Source organism: Lutra lutra, chromosome 4 (genome assembly GCF_902655055.1).
Source record: "Lutra lutra chromosome 4, mLutLut1.2, whole genome shotgun sequence".
Taxonomy (NCBI): domain Eukaryota; kingdom Metazoa; phylum Chordata; class Mammalia; order Carnivora; family Mustelidae; genus Lutra; species Lutra lutra.
The window spans coordinates 83380596-83398727 of NC_062281.1; positions in this window are offsets into that span (position 1 = coordinate 83380596).

An 18132-nucleotide genomic window follows, 5' to 3' on the forward strand; every position below is an offset into this window, starting at 1 on the left:
TACACTCTGTTTTAGATCTGCACAGCTGGAACAAAAACACACTGAGGTGAGCGTTTGCAGAAAAAAAGTAGTTGCCAGTAAGGGACTACTGTCTCTCACCCACTTCAGGTTGTGATGTCAATGAGAAATAAATATTTGCTATATGAATCCATTGCAATTTTGAGTTTTATTTACTTTGCAGTGTAGTCTGGTGTAACCTGACCAATATAGCTACCCACAGTGATAGAGTTGAGATTATCCCCCACCTTGTTTTTTCTATTTATTCTTTTGATGCTTGGAGAAAAATAGTTTTCTCATAAGTAATTCTTTTGCACATTACATTGCTATAAAATCAAGACAAGATTTCCCTACTTAACTAAATGAATTAAATGAACAATTATAAGTTACCTAGTCTGCGTATGAGAATATATTTTGTTTAGTCATTCAATAGACTCATCGCTTAATCTGTAATAATGAAATACAGAGCAACAATCTTATATAGTATCAAGAGTACATAACAGTGCTAAACTAAACTGAAAACCAAATTCCTAGTTTTTTTGCATGTGACATCATGAAAGAATACAACCAAATGCATTACTCCTGTCTTCCATTTAGATTTTGATTTATTATTTCCATTTGAGAATTTTATTTGGATTTGGTTTTTAGTGTTTGTTTTTTCTGTTCTTTTTTCTCTGGAAGAGGGAGATCTGATGGTGTTTTGGTGTTTTCTCTTGAACATTGTTCTAAATGGTAAGATATGGGTAGATCATTGATTTGATTACAGATTCACCTTCTGGCAATGTTTGCAGTTACCAACTCAATAAGAATATTTCTGGAATAAATGGTTACTGAGTTTATCTTGTTTCCCGAACACTGTTCTCGGTACTGGTCATTCAGGGAAGAATCAGCCAATGTCCCACCTTATGTCTCTCTATGGCTATCTTCAGAAAAGAATCCAGAGTACCTCAAGCCTATATACCATTTATCCAAAATCCCCTTTATTTTGGCACCAGCACATATCTGGTAGTTTCTACACACACACGCACACACACACACACACACTCACCCCACAATGTACTCAGAGTCTTCCACTGTGGTTTTCCCTCGTTCCCCCTTCCATATCTGATATTTTTTTTTTTCTTGCCATGAAAACTTCTCTTTAGAGAAACCACCCTTCCCTCACCGTATGTTACAATTCCAGTCTTTTAATTCTGTGGTGTGATCAGAGCACCCCAATCTAATTCTCACAGTTCAGGAATGAGCTTATGTGACTCCATCTGTGATGCATGGCCTTTGCCTGAGTGTTTGGGATGAGGCAGCTGCCTCATTAAGTTGTCCTAAAGCCTGGCTCTAGACTGACACTCAGCATGCTGCTCAGAAAGCTTTTCCATGGGTCACTTTGTTTTCTAATACTCGTCTCTTTTTCTTCAACACTTGTTTGATGTTATTTGAAAATAGACATGCTTTTCCTTCTTCTTCTCTTGATTTTGTTCAATCTCCTCTTTCTAAAGGTTTTTATTTACATATCCATTTCTTTCATTCATTTCTCAGAAACCAAAGGCACCATCTGACTAGAAAGTTAAGTACTATCTCAAGGCAATGAGTGCTATATGTTAGACCTAGAATCTTAGCTGGGCCATTTGTATGTATTTTCACTGCAAACATGTCAAATGGTATAAATAAAGATCTCCTGGATCCATTCACATTTTTACTTACTCTCATTGACATTTTCTAAAGTGGAGTATCATTAAAATGTATAATGTAGTAGGATCGTTAAAATGTTATAATGTAGGTCTGAGTTCAACTATTTACTTATTCTCCAGAAATATTAGAAATAAGCAGTTGTCTCCACCAATAATAAACAAATATACACAAGAGCAGACAGATGACAATGCTATGATTATTTTTTCCATCTGATCAGAAAAATGTGAAACCTTGACATATATGTAACTCACACTATGTGGAAGATGAAAGTAATAATGTTCTTTCCTAACAAGACATGCTCTTATTGGTTTTAAGCCTGCATTGGTATATTCTACTCTGTTTGGCTTGAATAATATGTCAAATATCCTGGCTACCAACAGTTTCATGGCATGGAGTCATAAAGCAGTCACTGACAGTATACTGCAGTTGTTTTTTTAACCAGATGAACTCTGTCCCCAATCCAAGTCATTAATTGTCTGCATCTATACAGGCATTGCATCTATACCATTGCCCCAACATCTTGCTGAATATTCAGACTTAATTTAAAGTATGAATTCTCTTCATGAATTTTTTATGTGATTGAGAAATGACACCTTTTCTTGAAAGTTGACATTAGACTTGACTCTTTCATAATGTCTTCTCAAATGACTCCACACCTTAGAAACAAATTCATTATTGTGATGTTTCCTAAAACTGATAAAATTTTTAAGTATGCTGTTTTTAATCTTTATCATATTCCATGTAGTGAGCAGTGGTGTTTAATTAATATGGAACTTTAAAAACCATAATGAAAAATAAATTCAGATTGAGTCTGTCCTGGAAACACAGTGATAATATGACATTTAATATTAACATATCTCATTTATCGTTTTCTCTGGTCCCTGCTAGTTTGCCTAATATATACAATACAGTCCATAAAAATGTGAATGATTACACTAAGTGAGTGAGTATTATGTTATATTCTCTGAAGGGTCCAGGTTTATCATTATCCTTGCTACTATGCTGCCTGGCTCCTCAGTGGACTAGTTTGAAACAAGAAGAAAATTTGATCCAAGTGAATCATAAATGGTAAGAGTGGAACAGTCATACTTAGGCAGGTTAATCCCCTGGTACCACCTCTAAGAACCTGAGAGTTTCTAAGGACACAGTTTATGACTTATGCCAAAAAATGGCATTCTTTTATTTTGTTATACTGATCATTCCAGTATATTGTGCATTGTACTAATTATTCCAGAGAGCTAGAAATTCTATAACCATTCACAAAATATATAGCCAATCTTAAATGAATTTTTAGAGTCAGTTTGTTTCTTCATCATAGTTATATAACTCAAATTTCTTTACATTTCAGAAGAAATTCCCTATTTGATTAAGAATGCCAAAGTTAAAGCATCAAATTGGTGAATGCACCTTTATATCAATTCTGATTTTAAATTAGACCTACAGTGTTACCTTCAGCCTGGTTATAATTTCACTGCATGTTACTTTCTCCAGAATTGGGACCGCCTGTCATTCTGGCGCTCAAAAAGCTACTTCTCTGGGAATGGCTTTGACAATATATGGCCTCAAGCTGCTTTGTTTCTTAGAGGTTTGGAACCACGGCTGTCTCTGGGCCTGCTTCACCTCTGCTACAAACCTCTGAAAGTTTCCAACTTCTCCCACTAGGTATACATCATAGCTAACACTCTCATCTGGGACACTCTTTTAAGCCCCCACAAGCTGCAGGGAAAACCAACAAGCTGGAGAAGGCTTGTCTCCTAGGGTCTGTTTCTCAGGCTTTTCTTGCAGAGCAGAAAAGGAAAATAAAATGAAGGCCATGATTCAGAGCTAAACCTGGTGCATCCTGCTGATAGGCTCCTTCCTTCCAGCTGGAATGATAGTTTATCTAAAAGCTCTAGTTGCCTGCCATTGTTACAGTGCCTTCAGAAAGTACTCCTCTACTTCCTCCTCTTTTTAAAAAGGCATTCAGCTTTTTAAAAGCCTTCTCTGTAAAATCATTTTATTAAACTGATACATAGAAATGAATTTTATACATGGTAACTTCCTTCATTACATTACAAACACTGCATGTTTTACATATATATGTGTGTGTGTGTGTGTGTGTGTGTATATATATATATATAGAGAGAGAGAGAGAGAGAGGTCTTGAATCTGTATTTATCATTTATCTATTATCTATCTAATCTGTCATCTATTAATTATCTATCTTCTATCTATCTTTCTATCATCTATCTATCATCTATCATCTATTATCTATCTATCTATCTATCAGTCGTCTATCGAAATGAGTCTATACTGACTCTCTACCAGTTGAAGAACTACAATGTTACCATCTCCCTTGACCTTCTGCATTGCAGGTCTCAATCTTTTCTTCTCAGGTGACTTTTTCTTGATTTTGTACTTAGCATTCCTTTGTCTTGCTAAAAAATATTTCCATCATGTATTATATATTCTAAAGCCTATATTGCTCCATTTAACCTATTTTTAAGCATTAGAAAATGCTATCATATTGAGCGTAGCTTTCTGTAGGCTTCATTTTTTTCTTTTTTTAAGATTTTATTTATTTGACAAAGGGGGAGAGAGAAAGAGAGAGTGAGAGAGAGCGTGAACAGTGGGGAGAGGCAGAGGAAGTGGGGAGAGGCAGAGGAAGAAGCAGATTCCCCTCTGAGCAGGGAACCATATGTGGGTCTTGATCCCAGAACCTGGAGATCCCAAAGGCAGACACTTAATCATCTGAGCCACCCAAATGCCCCTCATTTCTGTTTATATGTGATGTTTAGGATTTATCTATGTGGGCAGGAGAGGGCACCTGGGTGTCTCAGTTGGTGGACTGTCTAGCTCTTGGTTCCGGCTCAGGTCATGATCTCAGGGTGGTGAGATCAAGCCCCCCACCCTCTCCATGGGCCTCCACATTCAGCATCTGCTTGAGATTCTCTCCCTCTCCCTCCCCCTCTGGCCCTTGTCCTACTTGTGATTCTGCTCTCTCTCTCTCTGTCTAAAATAAAAAATAAAAATAAAATTAATTATCTGTGTGATTGTTTTGCACTTGTACTCTATTTACTTTTCTTTTCTGTAATGTTTACTTCTCTGCAACATGCCATTTTGTAACGGTACCATTAATTATATATATGTTGGATTAACAATTGATATTTGATTGTTCTCTATTCCTGGTCTTTATGATGAATACTGTTAAGGCCATTTTTGTATATACTTTACAAAGTGGGATAAATTGCTTTCTGAATTGGTTTTTACATGTACACTCTTTCCATACTTCCTAATTTTTGCCAATAAATTGATTGTAAAATGGTATCTTACTCTGTTTATAATTTCACAATAAAGGTTGAGCATTATTATCATGTTTATATGATGATATTTCTGTTGCTTAGAAATGTCAGCTTATATATTTTACTCATTTTTATGGTGGCTATTTTCTTTTCTTTATGCTTTTTAGGAATTTCCATATATTCTGAATATAATTAATTATTTATAATATGTATCACAGATAACTTTTGCCATTTTGTAGCAAAAGGAACCTAAGATTACAAAGAGATATTAATATATTTTCTTTTAAATGTTTAAAACTTTGACTTTCATGTTTAAATCTTTGATTTTGTGCACAGAGTGAAATAAGAGATTTCTTGTTTTTCATATGGAAACTGTATCATTTATTAATTCTCTACCCTTCTAAAAAACATTTATTGTATCCTAAAATTCTTGTAGCAATGCATATTGAGTACTTTTTGATGAATTTTATTATATATGTATATACTTATGCAAACATTATTAAGCTACGTAAGTGTAATATTCTAAGATAGAAAACATTCTAGCATCTCAGAGGTTTTCTCATGTCCATTCCCAGTCAATAAAATCCCTACACCATGAATTAATCACTGTTACATGCTGGTAAATTACTTGTGCATATTCTTAAACTTTAAGAGTGGAATAATATAGTATGTTTGTTTTTTTTTTTTCCTGTCTTATCCTCTGGAGAAAAGTTTGTGTTTCTGGTGGATGCCAGTCCATTAACACATATTTGGTATATCATTTGTACTATATACTGTATTCTTGCAATAAAGTAAGCTATAAGAAAGAAAACGCTATTAAGAAAATCATAAAGAAGAGAAAATACACTTACAGTGTTGTATTATCATATATATATATATATTTTTTTTTTCCACATATAAGTATACCCACACAGTTCAAACCCAGGTTGTTCAAGGGTAAACTGTAAAATACAGCTGATGTTTGGAGCAGAAAAATGTGAAGAAATATTCAGAGATGAAATTAGAAATGTTAATGTGTTAATGTTAATACATATTTGGTATTCTAAATTGTTTTTTTCACACCCAAAATTCAGCAGGTGGAATCTTATAAACAACAGTTATCCTTGTTATACACTTGGGAGACTTAGTGACTTATAGTCTTCTCTATTGCTGGGTTCTATTCCATTACTTCAGTTCTATTTTTTTTTATAGAGATTGCTACTTCATACACTTGTTACCATTCACCCCAATCTATAGTTAGGTCACATTCACCAAGACATCTGCTTCCTTCCTGATGTCTAAATTTATCCATGGAGGACAAGTAGAAAATTAAAATGGAAAACATCAACATTATAAATTTAAATTACTAGGGTGCCTGTAAGTTTTTCCTCATATATATAAATGTGTGGGATATGTGTGTATGTTTCAGGCCTTCTTAAAGATTATTAATAAATAGTCTATCATTAACTAAATGTTCATTATTAAAGACACAAAGTGAAGTCTGAATTCAAACAAATAAGTACTTACCTTTTACTGTCTGACTTACCACACTCAACTCAGGGTCCATCCACCAGCTCCATAATGTGGTCAATGTTCATCCATGTTGTAAATGGGAGGCTATCTGGCAGAATAGTATTCCACTGATAGATGTAGCACATCACTTTATCCATTCATTTGTATATATCTCATTGAAATACTGTTTTCTTTTCTTTTGGGGATATATCCAGAAATGGAATTGTCAGACTATATGATAGATTAATTTTTCCTTTTCTTTGAGGAGACTTCATATTGTTTTCCATAGTTGTTGGGACAATTTACGTTCCCACCAACAATGTTTTAGAGTTCCCTTTTTACCGTATCCTCAAGCACCTGTTGTCTCTTGTCTTCTTGATGATAGCCATTCCAACAGGTGTGAGGTAATACCTCATTGCGGTTTTGATTTGTATTTCCCTGATGATTAGTAATGTTGGGCATTTTTTCATGTGCCTGTTGGCCATTGTATATCTTCTTTGAAAAAGTGCCTATTTTGTTCTTCTGCCCATTTTTTAATCAACTTTTTGTTGTTGCTATTGTTGTTAAATTGAATGTTCTTTATAAATTTTGGATATTAACCACTTATCTGACATATGGTTTGCAAAAGTTTTTTTCTCATTTTGTAGGTGTTCTTTTCGTTTTGTTAATTCTTTCTCTTGCTTTACAAATACAAGTACTGTATGACATCACTTATATGTGGAATCTAAAAAAAAAATCAAACGTGTAAAAAACAGAGAGTAAATGGGTAGTTACAAGAGAATGAGGGGGTGAGGATAAGACTGATGGTGCTTAAAAGTATACATGTAATGAGCAGTAAATAAGCCAAAAAAAATTAATGCACAGTGTAATGAATATAGATGATAGCATTGTACTGTAATTATGTAATGTGATTAATACTGCTACCATGGCAATCATATTATAATATATAAATATATCAAAATAACATGTTGCACATTTAAGCTTACATAGTGTTACATATCAATTTTATTCAATAAAATACTGAATAGTAAATAAATATTAAATATTAAATTATTAAGATCAAACAAAATAAAAACAATCAGGCTTATATTTACCATTTCTACCAAACAGAATTTGTTGTAACCTTGATATCTTTGCCTAATGGAAGGAAACTTTGTTTATACCATTAACCTTAATCAAAAAAATGTCCTGCAATAAAGGAGTTAGATTTCAATAAGACATATATCACTAACATTCTAGACAGAAAGAGAAACATAGAAACTGATAGGCTGACCCTATTCAAGACCTATACTCATGTTGACAAGTAAATACTGTAATGATATAAAGTTGACTCTTGAACAACAGCGTTTTGAACTAGGCAGTCCAGTTAAGATGAATTTTTGCCTCTCTTATTTTTTGAAATTTTAATTCCAGTGTAGTTTTATAGTGTTATAGTAGTTTCAGGTGTACAGCATAGTGATTCAATAGTTTCAGGCAGCTTTTTTTAACAATACATTATTGTAGGGGTGCCTGGGTGGCTCAGTGGGTTAAAGCCTCTGCCTTCAGTTCAGGTCATGATCCCAGGATCCTGGGATCCAGCCCTTAGTTGGGCTCTCTGCTCAGCTGGGAACCTGCTTCCTCCTCTCTCTCTGCCTTCCTTTCTGCCTACTTGTGATCTCTGTCAAATAAATAAATAAAATCTTTAAAAAAAAACAATACATTATCGTAACTATATTTTCTCTTCCTTATGATTTTTCTTTTAATTCAAATTTAATTAGCCAACATAGTACATCACTGGTTTTTGATATAGTGATCAATGACTCAGTTGCATTAACACCCAGTGCTCATCAGATCATGTGCCCTCCTTAATGCCCATCATCCAGTAACCCCATTTCCCTACCCTGCTTCCTTCTGCAACCCTCAGTTTGTTCCTGGAGTCGGGTCTCTTAAGAACTTTTTATTTCCTCTAACTTTCTTTATTGTAAGAACGAAGTGTATAATAATAAAACATACAAAGTGTGTGTTAATTGACTGTTTAAATTATTGGTAAGGCTCCAGTTAGCAGTAGGCTATTGGAAGTTTTAGGGCAGTCAAAAGTTATATGTGGAATTTTTGGCTGTATGAAGATCAGCAGCCCTAACCCTCACATACAAGGGTCAGCTGTATTATGATGATGCTTATTTTCTAATTAAGGAATTTGGGCAGTTGTAGGTGCAAATACAATGAACTTTCTGGGAACAATTAATAAGAAAAGCAACAAATTCAAAAACAGAATAATGTGGGACAAAAAGAGCCTAAGGTACATATGTAAAAAAATCAGATTACTTTCTTCTTTATTTAATTTGTCAATACTGTTTCTGCTTGAATTATACATCTGGAATCTCTGAATTTCACTGCATATAAACTATATCTCAACTGAAATTATTTAAGAAAACAGAGAAGTTTTTTGTTTCTCTCTTATATATGGAGTCCAGAAGAAATGGAATATAGCAATTTCCTTTCTCCAGAGGGCAATCTAAGCAAACCTTGTTGACATCTCATACCAACTCGTGAACTCAGAGTTGACAAAACCAGGTTAGAAACCCGTGCATGCACTCTTGCCTTTTAAAATGCCTATGTTCATCTGGATTTAATTTCTATTACAAAATCACATGAATAATATAATTACAACTTTCTATGTAACATAAAATATGTCATATTAAATTATTAAATACTATTTAAATAATACTGAGTTAGCTAATCATTAAAGCAGACTGTACATGCTATGTCCAATAAGCACAACTTGAGAAATGTAATTAGAAATTAGTTTTATTTTTGTCTTCATTTAGCCTTCTCTAGGAGGTGGCATAAATTATTCTTCTGCTCACTTTCAAGTAATAAAAGCTCCATATTAGCTTTAAAGTACAGATACTCTCTAAGTGGCCTCCCTTTTTCCACATATAAGCTTGTTGTAAGTGGGAACACATGATTCTAGAAGCAAGCATTATTACTTGTTTTCTTATTCTCACACACTTCCTTCCCAAATGATTGGCTTGTTTTAGATAAAATGTCAGAATATTCTTTCTAGACAGGTCCTGTCATAAAATGACTTTCTATACTCCCAGACGGTTATAACTAATTCTTGCTCTATGGGTACAAGAATGGCTTTCTTTTCTTCCTGAGGTTTCTTTCTGGATCCCTTGCCCCTGCCTTTCCAATCATTCTATTTCTTCCAGGTGCTATCCTTCCAGGAAGTCCCCCCTATGAACTTTAACATGGCTGTCTATGGGCTCTGTTCCTCACCCACACTACTTGCATCCATGCAAGTAAAGAAATTTCTGCCTTGTGGTCTTAAACCTCACTTCCACAGTTTGGCTATTGTGGACATTGCTACTTTGAAATTTCTGCCTTGTGGCCAGCATTTGGAATGCAAGAAGATATCAACTAAACTGTCTCTCTCATACCATGATGTTAAAGAAAATGACCAGTCCTGATCTTCTGGATTTGTCATGTACAGGCCAGATGTTAGTCCACCACAAGCCCAAACTTTATGGCTAAGTCCCTAGAGATTTTATTGAAATGTCTGTTTCTAGACTTAAGGTGAAAAAAAAATAGAATCTCTCATTCCCCTTCCCGATGGGCAGGACTAGAGACTTGGGTATAGAATATATTTTTTCAGCAAAGAGATGTTTAAAAAAACAAAACAAAACAAAACAAAAAGAACAAAACAGACCTTCAGTGTCTACTCCATATCATTTTATCTTCCTGTTGGTATTTGACAGCCCTTGGAATGGTTTCTGTCCAATTACTTTGAAATTTCTTTTTTTATTTTTTTTTATTATGTTATGTTATTCACCATATAGCACATCATTAGTTTTTGATGTAGTGTTCCATGGTTCATTGTTTGTGTATAGTATCCAGTGCTCCATGCAATATGTGCCCTCCTTAATACCCATCACTGGGCTCACCAATCCTCCCACCCCACTCCCCTCTAAAACCCTGTTTGTTTCGCAGAGTCCATAGTCTCTCATGATTCATCTTCCCCTCTGATTCTTCCCCCACCTTCAATTTTCCTTTCCTTCTCTCAATGTCCTCCATGCTATTCCTTATGTTTGACAAATAAGTGAAACCATATGATAATTGACTTTCTCTGCTTGACTTATTTCACTTAGCATAATCTCCTCTGAAGTTAAAAGTTCCATTCCTGTTGATGCAAAAAGTTGGGTATTCATCCTTTCTGATGGCTGAGTAATATTCCATTGTGCATATCAACCACATCTTCTTTATCCACTCATCTGTTGGAGGACATCTCAGCTCTTCCACAGTTTGGCTATTGTGGACATTGCTACTTTGAAATTTCTGCCTTGTGGTCTTAAACCTCACTTTGAGCTTTCATATTCTTTTGAATTTGGGTATCTAAGTCTCTACTCTCCATTACTATTCTCTTATGATGCATTCCTATTGAGAGGTTTCTCTACAAAAGGCAACCATGTTTCTTTTAGTATGTTCTCACTTTTAATTTGAGAAGTGATTATTTATCATTGTGAAGGAATCCTTTACAACTTTTTTAGAGCAAAGGAACTTTGCAATTTGAGGGGCTTTAGCAGTGTAGCTGTTAGAAGCCTAAGACTTTTGGATTTAGTATTCACCTTGTGACTAGAACTTTCTATTCAGGGAATCCTCTTGCAGCTAGCCTGTGGTGTTTCCACCTCCCCAAATTTGAAGAGATTTTTATTGTAATGGTGGAGAGGGAGAAATATAAACAGATCACTTGCAGTAAAATGTGGTAAGTGCTCTAACAGAAATATGAACAGAACCATATGGAAGTGAAAGAAATGGAGGAAACTAGAGGGTCTGGCCAGGGGGAAAGCAGTGTGTTACTAGGCTGCTGAAGGAAAGGAAATCACTCCAGTTAGATTGGAAATGCAATGATTTAATTCTGTGATCATTTTAAATGTATTTGAAACAGGAAATGAATCCAAAATATTTGTCAATTGATTCAACAAATAGAGGTCTTCTTTACATATAGATATTTCCCTTGAAGCATCTGCTCTCCTTTGAATTACTGTGTGGTTTTTTTTATCTCTAACCAAATGCAACACAATTTTACATCCTAACTTTCTGTTACCTTGTAGTTTTAGATTTCCATATTTACTTTCAAAATCATTGAAGGGCATTGGATTTGCTCTCCTTGATTCTGACTCATTACTCAGCATTCCTTTCTCGATAATTAAATATCAACACCTAACAATATGCCCAAAAGCAAATTTCTGCTTTAAAAATGATGGAATTATAATCACACTTTCCTCAAAACAAATATAAAATCTCTGTTCTGAAATAATTTAATTAGAACTTAAACTGACATAGGAAGTAACCCTAAATTAACACCAAAAGAAATTTGTTGTAAATCAGTGGTCAGGTTTAAATTTTGAAAGTTAAGAAATTATGAGATCATAAATTTGATGGGTAGGGATACCTGTTTATTTCATAAAACATCAGACATTGATCATTTATGATCTCCTAATAACATATATTTATCCTCCAAGTTGTTGAGTGTTCTTAAGAGACAATTTGAATTATGGTTGCAAAAGGATAAAAACTTAAAAAATTAAGAGTTAGAGGGGCGCCTGGGTGGCTCAGTGGGTTAAGCCGCTGCCTTTGGCTCAGGTCATGATCTCAGAGTCCTGGGATCGAGCCCTGCATCGGGCTCTCTGCTCAGCAGGGAGCCTGCTTCCTCCTCTCTCTCTGCCTGCCTCTCTGCCTGCTTGTGATCTCTCTGTCAAATAAATAAATAAAATCTTTTAAAAAAAATTAAGAGTTAGAGACCATGATTTGATACATTACACAAACTTCAGAAAACTAAGATTTATAGAGCATATGATTGCATATAAATGAATTGCAATATTGATGAAAGGAAGCAAAGACATCAGTTATATAAGATATAAATATGTCTTAGTAGTAAATCACCATTTCTTGGTCTGGATTTATTGTAATAGGTCAGTTTTGCATATTGTTTGAGAGCAAAATTTATGTCATGTCAACAGCCAGGCATATTCAATATTCATTCACTCATTTAGCCAATATTTATGTGCCTGGATGATGGGAATAAAATATGAATATAAATGGCCTACCCTTTAATAATGTTTAGTGCAGGATACTCAAATACTCACTTTATTAAACATTAAAATTTCTCCTACACATTAACGATAAAGGATTGGGGAACACACAGAAAGAGCTGGTTCTTTGCTCCAGCATATATTAGAGGAGAAGAGGTTTTAAACACTTTTTTCTTGAAGTGCCTTGCTAAGAATGATACTTGGTCACAAACAAATGAGATTTTGCAAGACTGCAAAGATTAAGGGGAACAGGTAAAGCGGATAGATATTAGTGAGAGCCCTTTTTGTTTTTGTTTTTATTTTTTGCATTTTTCAGAAAAGTTAGTAGTAATTTCTGTGTAAGCAGAACATAGAGTTATATTTTTAGAACTTAGAAGGAAAAACTGAAAAGGAAACTTAGGGCCTATTACGTTTTTTTCTACAATGATTAACTACTTAGTCTATACATGGTAGACAATAGAGAATTTGTTGATAATTGTAAGGTAACAACATGGAAGTTTTTCACATCTCTCTGGGGGAGGTGCAGAAGACGAAGTGAGCAGGGGTGGGAAGTGAGGTGGGGAAGCAAAACAACAGAGAGGAAAATAAGTTAGGACCCTGACTTCATAATTTTATGGGGTGCTCCAACTGTACAATGGCAAGGAGGAAGGAGGAGGAGGCACCATCTGCATTGAACATAAAATGAACCATGAGAATATGAATGATTTACATATGTGACCTTGAATTTTGGTTGCAAACTTTTATTTAATTATGCTTATGTATTTTTACACACCAAGTTTCAACTTCCTTATGGATTGGCATTATGCAAAATTTACTGACTCCCGTTTTTGCTGCAAATATTTAACTAATGTTTGGTCCCCTGAGAATTGTAACACTTCTAATGAGGGTGATTTCAGCTCCAGGGGCTTTGAGAGTCATATTTTATGCTGAAACACAGTTGGTTTGGGTGCCTTATTTGCCTGTCATTGACTATGTGTAATCACACGTGCTCTAATGTGGATAATACACATTTACATAGGACTTTGGACTCTTATTTCTAATTCATCTTTTCAAAATATTTGGCTTTTTGTGTTCTACACAACAGAACAGAGACATAAACTGAAAGTCTACCAGTAAGTGTGTGGGCCCAATAACTGAAAGTGTGGACAGTTGTAAGGATGGGAGATGTTCATGATTTGATCCTTCTGATCTCTTCATCAACATAAACAGCAGTTTCACTGTGGTTCAGCTGTGGTGGTGGGGTGAGCCTGAAACCACCTGAGGAGAGCGGATCGCCCCCTAACTACTTAGTAACTTGCAGTGGGTCCTTCTGGGAGTATTTCTACAATGGAAATCTGCAAGCATCCCATATTGTGACATTTTTATTGGAGACCCAGTTTGCCAGCTCACCTCTGTCTGAATTTGTCAGATGCTAGAGCATTAATATAATCATCAAGGCACACTACAACAATAGATATCCTTTTATTTCTATTTAAATAAACTCTGGCATTTTCTATTAATCATGAAGACAATTTTAATAGAGAGAAAAATTATGGAATTAAATTGTACTTAGTGTCTAATAGCAAGCCTTTTTCTAGTTCACCACAATAAAGTTTTGCTTAAGAATATAATAAAACAGATACTGCAAATTGAATATATTGCATGAGCAGTGGAAAAAAATCCACGTTTTGTGGATTATGCAATTTAGAGGGTCTTCACTAAGAGAATAAAACAAATTAAATTCAAAACTGAATATTAGAATGAAAAGGAAATCATAAGAAATTATGTATTTTATTTTATTTTTTTTAAAGATTTTATTTATTTATTTGACAGAGATCACAAGTAGGCAGAGAGGCAGGCAGAGAGAGAGGAGGAAACAGGCTCCCTGCCGAGCAGAGAGCCCAATGTGGGACTCCATCCCAGGACCCTGGGATCATGACTTGAGCCAAAGGCAGAGGCTTTAACCCACTGAGCGACCCAGGCACCCCCAAATTATGTATTTTAATAAGTTAACAAATATAAATAAATACCATCCTATAATTTATCACTGCATATACTTTTGCTGTTTTTTCATATGACTATGACTTTGCACTGTTGTTTTATAATGAAGGGGATAGAAAGATGATTCAGTTTTTCTTCTGGCATGGTTGATTGCAATTTCTAATATTCACACTTGAGATGTGCGAAACATGGATCTTTATGTACTTCATGCTCATTAACTACAGAATACACCCAGAGCCTATGCATGGAATTGACTGTGAATAACAAATCTATCCTATTAAGTCCAAACTCTGCCTTTCCCGGTCCCCCAAAAGTCCTTGACCATTCCAATATCACTTTACATTTGAAAGGAAGTATGAATGAAGAGAGGAGAATGCAAGAAGACATCTGTCTGAAACAACTGAATTTAAAAGATCTGCAAAACGTTAAGAGACGTGAGTGTGCACTCACATCGCTAGCATCTCTAGAGGTCTTGGAAGGGGCCTGTGCAAGAGGCATCATGTGCATCCTGCTTTCCATTGCTTCTCAGAAAGACCTCTTCTCCATCTGGTTTTTCCTGCATGGAGGGCAGTTGGGAAAGGTTTCAAGACCATATCCTGGCACAACACAAAGAGTGTTGTGACCCATTAGTGATGGTCATGGGGCTGAGGAATATGATGTAGAAGCTATCAATTACTCTGGAGAAATATGGCTCTTCTAAAGCATAAATAAAATGTTTGCCAAGGGAAGGTGGTTATGTTTACAGAGGATCTACATCTGCTTTGTACAATGTGGTAGCAACTAGCCACACATGCTTTTGAACACTTGAAATATGGCTAGTCTAAACTGAGATGTGCTATAAATATAAGTTATACACTGAGTAGTGAAATATGCATATCATTTGATAGTATTCCATTTGAAGTGTTTGTTATTTTATGCTTGAGTTTTGAGAGTTCTCTGTATATTCTAAAAACTAGCCTTTGTCAAATTTGTGATTTCAAAAAATCTCCTAGTCTAATTTGTCTTTTCATCTCTTTAACAGTGTCTTCTGGTGATCAAATGTTTTAATTGCATGAATTTTGGTTTATTAAATGTTTTGCTTTACCTACTTTTTGTTTTTGTTGTCATTCCTAAGAACTCTTCGCCAAGCCATACATACCATGGATTTTTCTCCTGCTATCTTCCAAAAGTGCTATCGTTTTACATTTCTGTATAAATCTATAAAAAGTTTTAATTTTTTCTTATAAATTGGGAAGTTTATATCATTTCCTTTTTTTAACTTATGAATATCCAATTATACCAGCACCATTTGTTGAAAAGATTAACCTTCATTCATTAAATTGCTCTTGAAAAATTATATGACTGTGCTGCATAGGGGCTATTTTTGGGCTATTTTGTTCCATTAAATGTTTGGCAGAATTTACCAGTGAAGCCATTTAGTCTTGAGTTATTCTTTGTTGGGCAATTTTTGATACTTCTTTAATCTCCTTACTGGTTATAAGTTTATTCAGAATTTTTGTTTCACCATGATTCAATCTTGGTAGGTTGTGCATTTCAAAAATTTGTTCATTTCACATAAATTATCCATTTCATTGGGATACAATTTTCATAGTCTTTTTTCCCCCTGCAAAATCATTGGTAATTTTATGTCTTCTAATTCTTTTTTATGTTTTGCTTCTCCCTTTTTCCTTGGACATTCTAGATAAAAGTGTATCAATTTTGTTAATGTTTTCAAAAGATTAATTCTTGGTTTCCTTTTTCCATATTGTTTTTCTGTTCTTTGCTTTATTTATCTCTGATCTCATCTTTATTATTTCCTTCATTCTGCTGTCTTTGTGTTTAAGTTATTCATATAGTCTCGTAAGATGTTGAGTTAGGTTGTTGATTTGTGATCTTTGTTGTTTTTTAAAGTTACACCTTTATTGTATAATTTTCCCACTTAATGTTGCTTTCATTGCATTCCACAAGTTTTGGTATGTTATTTTTTATTTTATTTTTATTTGTCTCAATTAATTTTATAAATTTTATTTTTTACTTATTTATTACTTAGGAGTGTGTAGTTTAATTCCCACATATTTTATTTTTTGTTTTCTGTTTATTTTCTCTGTTTTGTCATTTCTCTGTCTCTTTTCCAGGCTTTTTTTCTTCTCATTTACTTCAGTGTATTTTTATTATTTTAAAAAATTACTTATTTATCTATAGTGCTTTTTAGTATATTTGTTTTAGATATTTTAGCATTACATTATATATTCCTAACTTATGACCACCTACTAGTATCAACATCTTACCAGTTTGTGTGAAGTGTAGAAACCTTACCTCCCTTTATATCCTTTTTCCTTTCACCATTAATAATTGTCTTATATATTTACCATCATATATCAAAAAACAAAGAGTTTGTTAAAAGCTGTTGCTTATTATTTCAAAAGCTCAGGGAAAGAAAACTCTTTTGTATTTACTCATATTTTGTTTTTTACATTTTTGCTTTCTTCCTTCTTTATATTCCCAGTATTTTTTTCATTGTTTCCTTTCTATTCAGAAAAATTCCTTTAGTTATCTTTTTAGAACAAGTCTGTTGGTGACAAATTATCTTATTTTTTCCTTTGTATGAGAATGTCTTGATTCCTTCTTTATCATGAAGTTTTTTCTTAATAGATACAGGATTATAAGATGATTGTCCTTTTCTAGTAGCATTTGAAAGAAATCTGTGCCATTTTCTTGTTATTTCCATAGTTTCAGATGAGAAATCCATTGTCATCAAATTGTTTTTCACTTATTATTAAGGCACCATTTTCTCTGGTTTCTTTTATGATTTCATCTTCTCCCTTAGTTTTTAGATATTTGACCGTTATATGTCTTGGCATGGGTTTCTTTGTGTTTGCCATGCTTGTGGTTTGATCATCTCTAATTTATGAGCAAAAAGTTTATAGTTTAGGATTTTTGAGCAATTTGGGAAATCTCCAACCATTTTTCTTCAAACAATTTTCAACTCCACCCACTTTCTTCTTTCCAGCGATTCTGAAGCCAAATGTTAGGTATTTTATTTTAGTCTCACTATTCTCCAAGGCTCTGTTTGTTTTATTGTTTGTTTGTTTTTCTTCAGTCAGTTTTCTCTGTGCTGTTATGATTGGGTCACTTATTTGGTTTTATCTTCAAGATCATTGTTGGTTTCTCTCCATCCTTTTTATTCTGCTGTTGTGTCCATCTATGTAAGTTTTTCTTTCTGTCATTATATTTTTCAAGACTATAATTTAAGTTTGTTTTTTGCTTTATATCTTTGATAATTTTAGGTGAGTCTTTTTCTTTTTTTTTTTTGTAATTCTTTCTTTTTTTTTTTTTTTTTTTTTTTTTACAGCTTTATAAACATATATTTTTATCCCCAGGGGTACAGGTATGCGAATCGCCAGGTTTACACACTTCACAACCATAGCACATACCCTCCCCGATATCCATAACCCCACGCCCTCTCCCAACCCCCTCCCCCCATCAACCCTCAGTTTGTTTTGTGAGATTAAGAGTCACTTATGGTTTGTCTCCCTCCCAATCCCATCTTGTTTCATTTACTCTTCTCCTACCCCCTCAACCCCCCATGTTGCATCTCCTCTCCCTCATATCAGGGAGATCATATGATAGTTGTCTTTCTCCGA